Source organism: Rattus norvegicus, chromosome X, assembly GCF_036323735.1.
Source record: "Rattus norvegicus strain BN/NHsdMcwi chromosome X, GRCr8, whole genome shotgun sequence".
NCBI lineage: Eukaryota > Metazoa > Chordata > Mammalia > Rodentia > Muridae > Rattus > Rattus norvegicus.
Genome location: NC_086039.1, coordinates 115,095,665 through 115,110,697, shown reverse-complemented (window position 1 = coordinate 115,110,697; position 15,033 = coordinate 115,095,665). Strand labels below are relative to the sequence as shown.

The window sequence follows — 15,033 nt, the reverse complement described above, 5'->3', positions numbered from 1 at the left end:
GTCAAAGCAGAACTAGATTGTTTCTATGAATTAAAGAAAGAGAAATTAGAGAAACTGAGCAACCTGAACCATGAAGGGCAGATCTCTGCGAGAAGAGAGCTACCCAGAAAAAAAAAAAAAAGAAATCTAGAGAAAAGAGGAGGTGGGGGGGATTTTTGCAAGTAGAACTGGCTTGTGAAATGTTTACAATTATTCATTTACTATGGGAAATTTATAAATTTACAGACACTTTGATAGTGCCTATCATGGTAGGGGGTAGCAAGTGGGTGTCAAAATGAAAAAAATATTAATATTGTGTAATAAGATGTCCATAGGGTTTTGAAAAGATCTTACTTAGCAGTAAATGATTAATGAACTAAACCACATAGACAACAATGATTATTTTTATATAAATATTGGAACAAGAAAAAAATCATATATTATTTGGAATCTAAAAGGTTTTGTGAATGTCCTATGCATATGACACTTTACTCTTAGACAACAAAATACAAATTCTTCTTATATGTACATGAGATAATTACCCAGATATTCCATATGACTTGTCATGAAAAAATTAACTTTAAATTAAAAAAATCTTGAAATTATGTGAAATATTTCCATTGACTAACAGTGGAAATAAACCAGAAGATAGTAGCAACAGGAAATATATAAAATTCACACAAATGAAAAATGTAAAATATTTGTTTTTCATCCATGCAGCATTTGCTGCCTGTGATTTGATTTCAGATGGAAAAAAGACAAAAGATCTAAGCAGAGCGAAGGCTGGTTATCAATGCCAAGGTTTTAAGACTCATAGGAATCCATGTTTCAACCCCTGTCTGGCTCACAACAAGTCTTGATTTATTGGAAAGGAGATTAGGAACTGCAATATTTGAGATGATTCTCATCTGTAGGTGTGTAGGCTTTAGAATTTTCTTATTTGCCGAATTCACCACCCAGCCTGGAGCAAGATTAAAGGAAATATGCCTTGAATCCTGAGGATTCTGTAGAGTTTATCCTTTGTGGTATCAAGAAGAAAGTAGTCATACTTAATGGCGAGATCAAATGTTGCATCAGGAAACTTGGCAGGGTCACCTGGTACCCTCTGTTTTCTGCATCTGTAAAATAGGGCACTAGTGCCTCAGGTGGGAGCATTCATTTTGGAATGGATTGTCCTCACAGAAGGAATGGAATGAGCTTGCACAGAAATTCTAGTCTTCTTGGATCATAGAAGGCAGTAATAACAACCTACTGACTTTTTTTTTCAATTGGAGTAATGGCTAATTCTGAAGCCAACTACACCTTTAATTAACTTTTGCTTGAAAAGTATCAGCACTGTCTTCAAACAGCTGGATCCTGTAATCCTTTTTAAGTGGTTTGATGGACACACCTCTCCCATTCACAAGCTAGGTTAAGTCAATAAATACAGTTGGATCAACTCAACATAAATGAATGAGATACTGTAGTTTCCAAGACTCGAAGGCTGGTATTGGTGCCTCAAACTATGTCCTTCTTCAAGTCCATATTTTGGGATTAGGATGTAAAATGGAGTCTGCCCTCCCACAAAGCATAGTTGGACAGAGTTCTTTCTCCTTAATGGCTTCTGCCACATTTCTTTCTTTCTTTTTTTTCCCCATCTTTATTAACTTGGGTATTTCTTATTTACATTTCGATTGTTAGTCCCTTTCCCGGTTTCCGGGCCAACATTCCCCTAACCCCTCCTCCTCCCCTTCTCCCCCCATTACCGCCCTCCCCCCAAAAATCACGTTCACTGGTGGTTCAGTCTTGGCAGAACCAAGGGCTTCCCCTTCCACTGGTGATCTTACTAGGATATTCATTGCTACCTATGAGGTCAGAGCCCAGGGTCAGTCCATGTATAGTCTTTAGGTAGTGGCTTAGTCCCTGGAAGCTCTGGTTGGTTGGGATTGTTGTTCATATGGGGTCTCGAGCCCCTTCAAGCTCTTTCTTACTTCATCTCCCATCCCTTGGTCATCTTTCCTATTTTCTGGAGTTAGGGCTGGGATTCAGAATGGCCATTCTCACTCTCGGCAAGGATAGCAGAGGGCCAGACTGGTTCAGCAACCTTTCACCAAATCAGCTATGAGCCCTGGTCTTGTATGGGTACCCTAGAGGTGGCTTAAATGAACTTTTTAAAAAAACGAGTTAGTGAAGAAATTATGAAGAAAAATAGAAAGTACTTTGAGGTTGATTAAAAATGAAGATCATTACATTGAATAGAATGGTACATGCCTATTATTCCAGAGATCTAGAAAGCTGTTAAAGCAGGAGCCTGAGGGCACAGTTGGCACAGGCTGCACAGAGGAACCCTCATGCGCTCTAAAAATCGTATATCAAAGCTAATGGGAAATAGTAAAAGTAACCCCATGATGTACCATAAATGCCAATATTAGAAAGGAAGTAGGTTTTTTTTTTTTTATGTCATACGAAAAGTATAGGCAACAATAGGTAAATGAACTGGGTTATATGTAAAAATTCAAATTTTTCTATACATCAGTATTTCCAAGCCTTATTAAAATGTAAAATAGGGGTTGGGAATTTAGCTCAATGGTAGAGCGCTTGCCTAGAAAGTGCAAGGCCCTGGGTTTGGCCCTCACCTCCAGGAAAAAAAATGATAAGAGTTTCAAATAAGAACATAAAATTAACACCTGTAGCTAAACAACCACAACAAGACAATTGGTTAATAGTGGGTAAGCAGTTTAAAATAACTGCTTCTTCAAAGATCATGCATAAGTACATAATATGCAAATGAAAACATGATGCTATACCACAAGTCAGGAGTGATAATGTTCCAAAGAAATGTCATAGGTTAGCAAAACCCCCAGTATTAAGTATGAGAACCTTCCATTGTTGGTAATGGCAATCCAAGCATCTGAATAAACAATGTGGACCATTGCTACTGTCCTTGAGTACTTCCTAGCAAATGAAGACAAGAACCCACTGCTGAAGGCAGCATATGCTTTGACCATAGGACTTAAAGGATTTGACCTGGATATGACCACAAACCCTCCTGCCCCAAGGAACAACTTTTATTGTATCACAAATTGTTCTGTAAGCTTCAAATTGTGGAAAGCAATCAATAGTCCTAGCAAACTATAATGACTTTGAACCATAACAATTGTCAACATAGCATTATCAGTGAGTGGCGCTGGTTCAACTGGAGGTCAGCATGTAGAAGAATGCAAATCAATCCATTCTTATTGCCCTGTACAAAGATCAAATCCAAGTGGATCAAGGATCTCCACATAAAACCAGATACACTCAAACTAACAGAAGAAAAAGTGCAGAAGAACCTCCAACACATGGGTAACTAGGGAAATTTTCCTAAACAGAACACTAATGGCAAATGCTCTAAGATTAAAAATCGACAAACGGGACTTCATAAAATTGCAAAGCTTCTGTAAGGCAAAGGAAACTGTCATTAGGACAAATCGGCAACCAACACATTGGGAAAAGATCTTTACCAATCCTACATCTGATAGAGGGCTAATATTCAATATATTCAAGGAACACAAGAAGATAGACTCCAGAGAATGAAATAACCCTATTTAAAAATGGGATACAGAGCTAAACAAAGAATTCTCAATTGAGGTATCAAGTGGCTGAGAAGCACCTAAAGGAATGTTCAACATCCTTAGTCATCAGGGAAATGCAAATCAAAACAACCCTGAGATTCCATCTCATACCACAGCCACCCAATTAGACAAGATGGATGAAGCAAAGAAGTGCAGACCGACAGGAACCGGATGTAGATCTCTCCTGAGAGACACAGCCAGAATACAGCAAATACAGAGGCGAATGCCAGCAGCAAACCACTGAACTGAGAACAGGACCCCCGTTGAAGGAATCAGAGAAAGAACTGGAAGAGCTTGAAGGGGCTCGAAACCCCATATGTACAACAATGCCAAGCAACCAGAGCTTCCAGGGACTAAGCCACTACCCAAAGACTATACATGGACTGACCCTGGACTCTGACCTCATAGGTAGCAATGAATATCCTAGTAAGAGCACCAGTGGAAGGGGAAGCCCTGGGTCCTGCTAAGACTGAACCCCCAGTGAACGTGATTGTTGTGGGGAGGATGGGGAGGGGAACACCCATATAGAAGGGGAGGGGGGGAGGGGGGATGTTGGCCCAGAAACCGGGAAACGGACTAACAATCGAAATGTAAATAAGAAATACTCAAGTTTATAATAATAATAATAATAATAATAATAATAATAATAATAATAAAACCTCAGGAAACAGCAGATGCTGGCGAGGATGTGGAGAAAGGGGAACACTCCTTCATTGTTGGTGGGATTGCAAGCTGGTACAACTACTCTGGAAATGAGCCTGAAGTTTCCTCAGAAAATTGGACATTGCACTACTTGAGAACCCAGCTATACCACTCCTGGTATAGCCCAAATGAGATTACCCAAGATACAATCCACACTCCTGGGCATATAACCAAAAAAAAAAAATGCTCCAACATACAACAAAGACACATGCTCCACTATGTTTATAGCAGCCTTATTTATAATAGCCAGAAGCTGGAAAGAATCTAGATGCACTTCAACAGAGGAATGGAGTAAAAATATGGTACATCTACACAATGAAGTACTACTCAGCTACTAAAAGCATTGACTTTGTGAAATTCATAGGCAAATGGATGGAACTAAGAAAATCTCATCCTGAGTGACGTAACCCAATCACAGAAAAATGCACATGGTTTACATTCACTGATAAGTGGACATTAGCCCAAATGAGATTACCCAAGATACAATCCACAGACCACATGAAGCTCAAGAAGAAGGATGACCAAAGTGCCGATGCCTCAATAATTAGAAGGGTAACAGAAATATTAATAGGAGGAAATAGGGAGACAAATTTTAGAGCAGAGACTGAAGGAAAGACCATCTAGAGACTGCCCTATCTGGGGACCCAGCCCATACACGTACAGCCACTAAATGCAGACATTATTGCTGATGCCAATTAGTGCATGCTGACAGGAACCTGATACAGCTGTCTTCTGAGAGGCTCTGCCAGAGCATGACAAATACAGAGGCAGATGCTCACAGCCAACCATTGAACTGAGAATGTGGTCCCCATTGGAGGAGTTAGAGAAAGGATTGAGGGTGCTGAATGGTTTTACAACCCCATAAGAACAACAATAACAACCAACCAGAACTCCCAGGGACTAAATCACTATCCAAAGCGTACACATGGACAAGATCTATAGCTTCAGTGGCAGTTGTCACAGAGGATGACCTTGTTGGGCACCAATGGTAGGAGTAGCCCTTGGTCCTTCCAAGGCTCGATGCCCCAGTGTAGGGGAACATCAGGATGGAGAGGCACGAAGATGTGTTTGGATGGGTGAGGGAACACCATTATAGAAGAAGGGGGATGGGGAATAGGATAGGCGTTTATGGTCGGAAAACCAGGAAATGGGATAACATTTGAAATGTAAATAAAAAATATCTAATAACAAAAAACAGTTGTCATCGCAGCAATATTATTTTTACTGTTATAGTACTGGCATAAGTATCTTGGCAAGAACTGAGAGCTATTAAATTGAACTTATATCTCATTCAATACAAGGCACATCATGCTTGGTACTGTAAAACTAGTAAACTAGCCAGGAATAGCTATGGCATTGGTCTTTGAAGAGAACCCACTGCTTCCCCTTTATTAGAAAAGTACAATAATTCACTCTGTTATAAAACTTATCCTAATTCCCACAAAGAAATGTAGCTCCAACCAATTCTGCTTTTCTTTGCAGCAGATGGAAACCATAAAGAAAGCCCCAACAGATCAAAATATTTCTGTACCTATGTCTCAGAGAAGATTAAGGAAGAGGGACCGAAAGATTGTGATACCTAGAGAAATATAAAATCTTCTCTGAGATAGTTTTTCCTAGAAATGACAGAGAAACTTCACCTTCAGCATTGCTGCCTAAACAGAACCTGAACAAGGACAATGCCAGTAGGCATTCTTCCATGCAGTGGTCTAGACCTAGACAAGACATAGGAAACTAGAGGATGCTGAGGTCAGGGGGAATAATCTCCCATTAGAGAGATGCTCCATAGTTGGTTATCCAACTGCATACCAACAGGGTCTACCCTGTAATTCATATACATACAGGCAACAGGAAAGTAACTCAGGAGCCACTTCATGCTTTTATAAGTATAAATGGAACAGTAGTAATTAAAGAAACCTTGTATTTGAGAAGGTGCTAGAATGTTCATGGAAAATGTTAAAGGGGAGAGGAAGGGAGGAAAGGATATAATTATTTTTAATTAAAATACAATAGTTTAGGGGGTTGGGGATTTAGCTCAGTGGTAGAGCGCTTGCCTAGCAAGCACAAGGCCCTGGGTTCAGTCCCCAGCTCCGAAAAAAAAAAGATAAAATACAATAGTTTAATCTAGTTTAAATAATGAGGGATCAAATATTGCTTCAGTTTATATCATTCAAATATAGAGAATGTCATGCAGAATAGAATAAATAAAGCATATTTTGTACGGTTTTTATATACAGGTGCCCCAAACAAGCCAGTCCACAGCAACAAAAATCAGGCCAGTTGTTTCTAAGAAGTATAGATAGAAAATAGAAAGCAACCTCATAATGGGTACAAGATTTCTTTTTGCAGTTATGAAAACATTGGGAAATTTGTTTTGTTTTTCTTTATAATAAATGAGCTGGATTTAATGCTTTAACATTATTGAAATGATGAATTTTACTTTGATTCAAAGAAAAATTAAATAAGAAAAATGAGATGCAGTTCTTAAGGTACACATAGAAGACAAACAACATTAAATGACCCAACAAAACCTGTTGGGATATGTTATTAATTTCATTGTTTAGAGCAAAGCAATAATGGTGGCAAATTCTAGTCCAGTCAACCCTGTGTTTGTCTTTGATGTCAGCATTGGCAGCTAGGGAGTTGGTGGCATGAAGATCAAGCTGACTGCAGATGTGGTACCTAAGATTTACGAGAACTTTAGGTAATCCTTCACTGGAGAGTTCAGAAAGGATGGGTTTCTGATAGGATACAAAATAAGCTCCTTCCACAGGATCATAAAGGAGTTTGTGATCCAGGGTGAAGATTTTCTTAATGGTGAAGGTTCTGGGGTTGATGGTATTTATCAGGATCCGTTTACAGCTGAAAACTTATACGTAGACACTCAGGTCCACACATGCTTTCCATGGTAAACAGTGGTTCCAAGACAAATAGGTGCCAGTTCTTCATCACATGTCCTAAGTGTGGTTGGCTCAGTAGGAAGCATATAGTCATTGATGGGCTTCTAGTGATGTGAAAGATTGGGAATGTTCACACAGGCCTCAACAGTAAGCCCCAAACACCAGTGGTAATCTCACAGTGTGGAGAAATGTAACTAGACGAAGGCTGAACCAGTTCTTCTGGTGTTTTGGATGACATCCTCCCTTGAGTCTGACAAGCCAAACTGACCTCTCTGTTTGCCTTCCTGCCTTCACATTGTGTGATCCAGGACATGGAATTATCACAGATCAGAACCATTATCCTGTTTAAATTTTGTACTGTACACAAAGGATCAATTAATTGATGCAAGAAATAATGACATTGTTAAAAATAAATGTAAAAAGTATGAACTCTTTTCTTCAGATGATTAAAGGTAAACCCATCTAACAAAGGGTTTGGCCATTTGAAAAAAAAGTACTGGTAAATATCATCACATGAATGAATTTGATGATATGGCTGGCAAGTTAAGGCTGTCACAACACACCATATTTCATGGTCTATTTATAGTAAATGACTATCATAACATAGAAACACAATGTAATTAATTATACTCAAGATGTTGTATTGGGGAAAATATTGTTGACTTCTCATATAAATGATGTGATTTTATAGAGTAATGAAAATGCCTGAAAGAATATTGTAGCATCATTATGTTTAGTGAATTTATAAAACAAACTAAATACCTTTCTATTGTGAACTTTGAAAGTTGAATTTTGGGACTTTTGAAATACAGTAAAATGTAATAACATGTATGAAAACATATTATGTGATCCATTATCCTTAGCAAATAGTGAAAGAGAACCAAAAAAACTTTAAATGCACTATGCAAATGAAAGCAGGAGAAAGAAAAGGCACCCCAGAATGTCTGATAGAACAAAAAACAAGCCACAAGAATGTATGAACAACCACAATAAATAAATAAATAAATAAATAAATAAATAAATAAATAAATAAATAAATGAAATGACTCTGTCGTTGGAAAGCAGAGACTACAACAGAAGAGCAATTTAATAATATTGTGATTGCATGACATTTCCTTTCAAATAAAATGTTGTTTGTTTGTTTGTTTTTTAAACTTCTCTAAGTTCCAAAAATAAATGAAGTGTTTGGCCCTAAACAGAAAATCTCTACCAACCCCACCAGGATATATAAAACAATGAAGAATATCAGAGACTGAGAATAAGGTTATATACCACAAAGAATGTAAGAGGCTGGAATAGAAAGAAGTAATATGTGGTCTGATGATTGTATCTTGGGAAATTAAAGCTTTTGGGCTAATATCCACTTATCAGTGAGTTTATACCCTGTATGTTTTTTGTGTTTGGATTACCTCACTCAGGATAATATTTTCTAGTTCCATCCATTTGCCTATGAATTTTATGAAGCCAGTGATTTTAATAGCTGAGCAGTACTCCATTGTGTACATTAAAATCCACAGGCCACATGAAACTCAAGAAGAAGGACTACCCAAGTGAGGATGCTTCAGTCCTTCTTAGAAGGGGGAAGAAAAATATTAATAGGAAGAAATAGGGAAACAAAGTTTGGAGCAGAGACTTAAGAAAAGGCCATCTAGAGACAACACAACCTGGGGATCCAGCCCATACACATACAGCCACCAAACCCAGACAATATTGCTAATGCCAAGAAGTACATGCTGACAGGAGCCTGATATAGCTGTCTCCTGAGAGTATCTGCCACAGCCTGACATACAGAGACCATTAGTAGCAGCCAACCATTGGACTGAGAACAGGGTCCCCATTGGAGGAGTTAGAGACAGGATTGGAGGAGCTAAAAGGGTTTGCAACCCCATAAGAATGACAATACCAATCCACCAGAGCTCCCAGTGACAAAGCCACCACCCAAAGACTACACATGAACAGACCCATGGCTCCAGCTGCATATGTAGCAGAGGATGGCCTTGTTGGGTACCAAGAGGAAGAGAAGCTCTTGGTCCTACCAAGGCTGGACTCACCAGTGTAGGGGAATGTCAGGGCAGGGAGGCAGGAAAGAGTGGTTGAATGGGTGGAGGAATGTGCTCATAGAAGAAGGGTGAGGGGGGATAGGATAAAGGGTTTATGGAAGGGAAGCTGAAAAAGGGGATAACATTTGAAATGTAAATTAAAAATATCCAATAAAAAATGAAAAAAGGAAGGAGTAACATAAAAATTCTCTTCTGAATATGACATGGCATTTGCATTTAGAACTCTGGTTATGTACATGCGACATATACAGCATAAGTTTGTTAACATTTTCTCTGAGTCGTGGATCATGTTTTTGTCAACTTGACATAAATTAGAGTCACTTGGAAAGAAGGACTCTCAACTGAGAAAACACCTCCATAAGCTTTGCCTATCGGCAAGTCTTTATTAGTGACTGATATGAGAAAACTTAGATCACTGTGGATGATGCCACTCTTTGGCATGTGATCCTAGAATGTACAAGAGAGCAGACTAAATAAGGTAGTGAAAGCAAACAGTTTCTGACCTGTTTAAGTTCCTGCCCTGACTTCCCTGGATTATGAATTATACTGTGAACTTGTAAGCTGAAATAGACCCTCTCCTCCAAAGTTGTTCGTGGTCATAGTTTGTTATCATAAAAAAATCTCTAACAGAATCATGGATGTGGAAAGGGCATATGAAGAATCACTGACCCTGAGTTACTGGGAGTGGGTTCCCATTTTCTCTTATTGTGTAGTCACCGAAAGTTATCCATGTTCCAGTAAATAACATCACATTCATATTCTTTCAAGTAACTCCAGTTAAACAAGACAGAAAACACTGATTTCTTAGGAAGAAGAGATTTAGTGGAAAAAAGAGAGAGGCAAAGGGAAGATAATGGAGTTAAGCAACTAAAATTTATTATATGCATAGGTAAAATAGTCAAATACTAAATACAAAATTTCAGCTTTTCCTTCCTTGTATATATGTGATTAAGCATATGTAATTGGAAATAGTACAATATAAATCAGAAGCCTGTCAAACCCATCCAAACATATCTCAGCTATCCTGCCAACATTATCCAAGGAATATCACTTATTAGATTTTGAGACTGTTTTGAATAATTAATAGTGGGTGACAAAAGAATTTTCACACATGCTTCCAGATACTGACATGTTTGGGGACTGCATTAAGCTTTCTATTAGCTTAGCTCTATCACTTAAAGTGCCAAATTAGCAACACTGTAATGTCTCATATTGAGATAGTGAGCCTGATGAAAGGACAATTATCTTTCTTCCCTGGTGTAATACATTTCCATTTGCAAAAGGAACTTACAGGAATTTATATTTTAAATCAGTATCCTTTAGTAAATTTCTCCACCTTCACTTAGCAGAAGGCTTACAGGAAGTTATTGGGTCAGTCTAGAATGTTATCACTGCATTAAACGTCAGTAGTGAAAACTATTGAAGAAAATGGGAACTTTTCTGGTTTGCCCACAAACAAATTTTTGAGCTGATACCTCAGTGGTCAATGCCATCCTAAAAATGAATTGTGAAGGGGATTTCACGTTACATTGCTTCTCCACAGAGTGTGAGAAATAGATTACTACTGAACGATCACATAAAGACTACTTGAAGGCTGAGAAACTGGATCTGCCACTTTGACTTATATTTAAGCAAATGAATACTGCTGCCTCAGCCTAAGCTTGACGGCCTAGGAATCACTCCTCTCACCCCTTATTTTTGGCATGAAGGACAAAAGCAAAAGTGAATGCAGAGTTTTACAGGGCCATCTATTCCTTTATGGTTCTTACATCAATAACGCAACCAACCCAGTTTTTGACTCCAAGGTCATTATATCCCATTTTGCCTGTGTAAAATTTTATGTCCCGAATCCAACATACCACATCCAAGTAAAAATTGTCAATTCTCATTAGGTGATGTTTTTCTATGCCTTATTAAAGAACCTTCAAATACTATTGCTATACCTTCAACTAATAAATTCCAGTTTTTAAAATATTTCTCTGATTATATGAAACCCAGATACTATAAACAATACGGGGAAAAAGAGTGACAAATAATTCCTTAAGGTAGGGAAAATATATTATTTACTACTGTGATTTCAGTGCCTGATGAGTATTTAAGAAATTTATGTTCAATAAATGAATATACAAAATGTTAATATCAATAGATAGGCTAATTTAAATGGAGGAATTCATGGGCCCCACCTCTAGATGCAGTGTTACACACAATAAATGATAGCTGAGAATGAGAGTGAGACTTCACCAGTAATAAGCCTCCTAACTGGTTATCCAATACAAAAGCGTCAGCTCTTAAGTTGTATCAATACACTAAATAAGTACAATATTATATTTATATTCATTATGTATGTGTGTATGTATGTATGTATGTAGCAATAATAATAAAAAAGAAAATCCTCAATTTGAGGGAAAGTATTCCTCTTCTACAACAGTGTGTCTGTTGGTGTGGTTCATCTTTATTCAGCAATATTTACAAGATTTCCTTGGTATTGCTTCTCTGATATACCTAGAATATGCTGTAAACTTCCTGTCCTTTAGGCTCCTGTAATGCTTCTGCTCTTTCTTCTGTAACAGTGATTGGATCTTTGAATTTTGAAGGGTTGTGCTTTTGAAAATTGTTCTTTATCTGTTGGAAAGAGGAGTTTCTTCGACGATAAATAAGATATATGTATATGTGGCTATAACAATAAATACTTAGAATGTATTTGGAGATTACGATGGTTTAGTAATATGGTGGTTGAAGGATCGCTCCAAAATCCACTACTTTACTATCCCTGGATAGTTGGCTAGGTTTCCAGTATCAGTCATGATTTCCTTCATGTTGTGAAAACCGTAAGTTCAATTACAGAGGTTTTGGTTAGTGCCAAGTTATACATGCCACTACTGCACCTTTAGGGATATCAAGCTATGGTGATTGCTCTTTGTACTTCAAAGGTATAAGAGCTGGGTAAGGCTATTGACTGCATGTGTACCTAGGAAACTTTCATGCTACCATTTAGTGCCATTGAAGGCTAGCCTTCAGGAATATTTTGAGGTTAAAACTAGAGCAGATTCTCAGTGTCCTGTGTACAAAGTACATGGTGCCTTCAGGAATACAGAATTGTCTTCAACATCTAGTAGGCAAACAAGCACAATAGCAGTAGTCCATATTGCTTTATGAGTCTCATTGACTCCTCTGATGAACAGCAAAATTGGGAATTCCTCATGCCTCGTGATAGGGTTTTTGAAAGATAATCTATGGCTCTTTTTGTGAGAAACCATTTAGATCCAGATGAGAAAATTTCACTTAAATTATGTGTGTGTGTTTGTATTCATACTGATGTGTATATTATGTAATTTTAGGTAAATTGTAGTATGATTCCTTATGAGTTTTTCTATCTATATCAATATGACTGTATATATGAATATATACATATATATGAATATTGAAAATATATATAGATACAATATATATAACCTCATATTCAAGAAGATCAATGACACTCCCAGAAAATAAATACATGCATATATTACAATGAAACTATGCAAAAGCAAAGGAAAGCAATCATAAAATTTACAAGACAGAAATGCACATTTTTTAATTCACCAAAAAGTTACCCCAAAATATTCCAACATGTATTTCAAAATAAAAACTCATATTTTTAATTATGAAGTTGTGCATTTTTTGAGCATGAGGAAAATCTTATAGTTATATGAAATGGCTTAACAGATTTGAATTACCTACAATTGGAAATATGTAACTCACTCAAGCTGGAGAATGAATCTGAATACAGTGAAATTTCAAAACATATTTCCCCTCAAAGCATATCAGAATGTCCTTTAATGAAAAGGCCTACATTGAAGAGATTATTATCAACCTTTTTTAAGTTACGAAAGGAAATAAACCATTGTAGCACCATGAAAAGTAGCATATTACGTGTCAGCATGGCAACAGTACTTTTGACAAGCATTTGCATAAAAGTATTTTCAGCCTTGACAGAGCCTCTTGGCAGTTTCAATATCTCTATTGAATGATGAGCTCACTGCTGTGCTGCAAATGTGTTTCTTTCTCTACTTTAGAGGTGCCACTGGAAAATAGGAGAACAAATGGCATTTTAAAGTTAGATACTGAACAAGAAGTTTAGAACATTTTCTTGATTGATTTATTTTCCCTTATCCTTTGCAATTACAAAGGCGTCTGGCTTTGAATTAGACAATATTGATCACTGACGCACTGCTATTCAGCAGCTTTATTTACAGGAGTGAAATGCCAAACACTGTTTTCATTAATGTCCTCATGAGGCTCAGCTGTCTGACTTACAAATGTACTCTTGATTCTTAAGATTTTCACTCACTGTTTAAAACAGAAAAGTAGACTCTTTCTGTTCCATAAACCTACATCATACGTAACTCTTGCAAGTAAAATTTCATATGTACTTATCTAAGTTTAATATGCTTTCAATGTAAGATGGTTTCCATAAAAAATGTAATTGATTTTAAATACTTAGTAACAATGTACCAAAGATATTGACTGTGGGATCTTGTAAAAATTAAAGTATATAATAATCTGTTTATCATAGACAGAATTACTTTCATGAGATAAATAAGTAAGGACCAAATATATAATGTCCAAGAAAAATCAACCTTTTAAATCATGGAGTTTTATTATTTTAAATATTTATATTATCTTAGTGTACAATAGAGATTTCTTAATTTTACTTTGAAGTTTTATTCATTGTTTTATATGTTTTGAATTTTGCTAAATGACATATCTTTTGATTGGATGCTTTATAAATAATAACATTTCATTATTTCTTACATTTTATTTAATTGTACCAGGTTAATGAGTTGTGTCTCCCTGGCATAAATATTTATTTCCTTATTTTTATCCACTCCTGGATTTAAGGAAAGATAAAATAATTAATGACTTCCTGAAATTGGAACCTGTAAATTTTATACATCTATACAAAATAAATAACTGAGACTTTACCTGAAAAAAAGGTAGATAAATATTTAGGGGCAATGGAAATTTAATAGGTCACCTAATATGTGGTAATAATTATTATATATCAATCTACAGTATATAATTTGGCCAGAATATTCAAGTGATGAAACTCTAAAATAATAGAGAAAATGAGAGAGAATGAGGACTAACTTAAGGAACTAAGAAGAAAGATGCATGAGAATTCCAATACTAAGTGTTTTAACTCTAAATCTGGCATATTGTTACTTTGCTGAATTATTATAAATTGTTTTCCATAGAGTATCATATAGTCACAGTATATTGTGAGCATAGCATGTAACCAAAGCTGCCTCTACCACTGAATTGCATATCTTACTTCATCTTCACTATTTTCCTTTGTTTTTCAGGGACTTCCTAAACTTCCCACATTAACTTTGAACTTGCTATCTATCTAAGTCAGGACTTGAACTTGCCACCAACCTGTGTTGGCATTTTAAGTACCTAGGATAATAGGCATGTATTTCTAGTCTTGGCTTTAGGCATCAACTTTTAACCTTCACATGTCATTATATGTAAACTTAGTTCCTTATTATTGAGTACTATTTTATTTTGTGTTTTCATTGAGAAAAGTAGAACATGAAATTGGAATAATATTGCGATGTTAGGGTTAAAATTTGCCATTATATTATATTGGGATTGATCCCTCTATTTTTATCCTCTTGTTTTTGTCTTGCTGACTTCCTATGGGTTACTTTGACATCTTAAGTATTCTATATTGAACTTCTCACTGGATACTTTACCACCTTTTGGGAAGCATCAAAACTAGTTTTTCATTTGTTTACTTTATTCCTTATCATACTG

The 15,033-nt window shown here is 36.5% G+C and overlaps 2 pseudogenes; one reads left to right on the top strand and one right to left on the bottom strand.

The window, feature by feature from the left end:
- Window positions 1–782: 782 nt before the first annotated feature.
- Window positions 783–5,923, bottom strand: Mrpl15-ps2 (mitochondrial ribosomal protein L15, pseudogene 2; annotated as a pseudogene).
- On the top strand, window positions 5,360–12,604 carry Ppih-ps1 (peptidylprolyl isomerase H, pseudogene 1; annotated as a pseudogene).
- The last annotated feature ends 2,429 nt before the right edge of the window (window positions 12,605–15,033 follow it).